The sequence below is a fragment of the Octodon degus genome, unplaced genomic scaffold (assembly GCF_000260255.1).
Source record: "Octodon degus isolate 3935 unplaced genomic scaffold, OctDeg1.0 scaffold00078, whole genome shotgun sequence".
Lineage (NCBI taxonomy): Eukaryota > Metazoa > Chordata > Mammalia > Rodentia > Octodontidae > Octodon > Octodon degus.
This window is the reverse complement of record NW_004524654.1, coordinates 7,108,560-7,110,810: the sequence shown is the minus strand read 5'-3', so window position 1 is coordinate 7,110,810 and position 2,251 is coordinate 7,108,560.

Genomic DNA, 2,251 nt, shown 5'->3' with positions numbered 1-2,251 from the left:
AGTTTCTGTTTAGGAACAGAAATAAAAAAGGGACTCCCACTGTGTGCTGGTTCAGAGCTATAGGAGGCTTTTGATACTCTGCTGCCCTGGAGCTGTGCCATGAAAGCTACCATAACTGTGGTGGCAATAGGAGCAAGATCGGTGTCATCAAGGATGATTTCTCCTTTTTTTTTTGTAGAACTGGGGATTGAACTCAGGCCCTTGTGTTTGCTAGGCAAGCGCTTATTCTACTGATCTATCTCCCTGGCCCCTGATTTCTCCTTATCAGCTACCTTCAGTAAGGTGGGACACGATGGCACAAGCTTATAGTCCCAGCTATGGGAGAGACTAAGATTAGAGAAATGCTCAGTTTTACAGTGCTAACTAAGAGATGAAGAGACAACAAATAAAATATAAACCAATAGAAAGTCACTGAGGTAGTGTGAGTTAATCTAAGGTCCCTAGATAAAAAATTTACAGAAAGTTTATCTGCACTTTGCTATTGTCCATAGACTGTTTGACACTGAGATTAAGGGTGGTAGACTAATTAATTTACCAGATGAAATTTCAAGGCAGTTGAAAGTTGAGGTGGTGGCATGGCTGGTGCTGGGGGCTTTTAGCCAGATTTAGGTTGAGAATCAAGAGTAAAGAACCCAGAAGCATGATTTAAAACATTGTGAGTTTGACTAGAAAGGAAGTTCCAGTAAAACTGTGGACTACAAACAGAGAGCTGAGCATATCTTATTGCTGAGAAGGAACAGAAGAATAGATAAGATGGCCTGAGGGTGTCACAAGGAGCAGCAAGTCTCCATCTTTGCTACCTCAGAACTGCAAAAGTGAAAGACTTTGCTCTGAGGAGAAAGCACCATGTTCCAGAATGGCAGAGGCATAGAGAATTTGTTTCTCAGAATTGTACTTAGAGTGCCCAGCAATCCAGGCACTTGACCCATTGCACCAAGAAAGAAGAAATTCTGGCAACTGCTTCAGCTGGCAGCAGACTTTGGCATCATTCATGTGGTACTGGTTTTAGTTGTGTGCAGAATATAAGAGTTATGAGGTGAAAAAATCTTCCACCCCAATTTCAAAAGATTTTGGAGGTCTGTGAGGCTGTAAGTGTGAAGTAAAAGGTTCAGTGGAGACCCCAGAAGTTTGGAGAAGCCAGGAGTGTGGGTCACTGAAGGAAAGCTGCAAAGAGAAAACAAAGCAGGCCTGAGAGAGAAGCTATGGGAGCTATGGCCACAAGAAGCACTGTAGAGGTGCAGTCACACAAGTCCTTTGTAGCTCACAATTTTCTGCAGATTGTCTCAGATGCTGGTCATGGAACTACAGGACTTAGTGTTTGCCATACTAGACTTTGGACTTGTGTTAGTTCCAATCCTTTGTATTCCCCTGTTTGTAACTGTTGGAATGAAAATGTTTATCTTGTGCCATTGAATGTTAGAAGTGTTTAACTTCTCATTTGTACAGGTGTTTGCAGCTAAGAGTTTACCTTAAATCTTAGAGGAGACTTGGGACTTGGACTTTTTAGCAGTGCTGAAACTGTTAGGACTTTGGCAATGCTTGCAAGATGCAATAAATGTCTTTTGCACAAAGGGGTGTGTATGAGTCTTTGGGAGCAGGCAAGGGCAAAATGTTGTGGTTCTACGTCATATAATGCTTTTTTTTTCTTTTCTCATATTGATACAGGGAGAAAAACTGATCTCGGGTGGGTGACCTCCAAACCATATAGGGAGCCTCCAAATGACATAGAGAAAAACTATCTCCCCATCTGACCTGCACGAATTCGTGTTCTCTAAAACCAAAGAATGAATTTTAGGAACAAACGGAGATTATGAGCAGAATATATTTATTGAGAGAAAGAAAGCTCCTGTCCACAAGAAGGACAGGAGGAGGGGGCCTGAGTGGGTAGTTCCCCCCAGGAAGTTGTTGCTTGCAGGGACTTTTATAGAGGAAAACCATGTGGTGAGGTGGGTCTGAGGTGGTGGAGAAGACATAGGAACTCGCTTATTTGGGCATGAGGTGGGACAAAACTATGGTCAACCAATGAGATTACAAGCACCATTGCTCAGGTAAAATTGATTAAATCCAGTATCAAATGGGAGAGTGAGTCACGTAGCAAGCGGGCACAAATATGGAACAGGGTCTCTTCCTGTTGGGGGCTGGGCTAGTGACTCATTTGGGCTCTTTCAAGTTGATTGTATGATACTATTTAGGATATCAATCCCTATTGCCCATCCCTAGGGAAGTGTGTAGCTGTGCTTCCTCTTTTTGT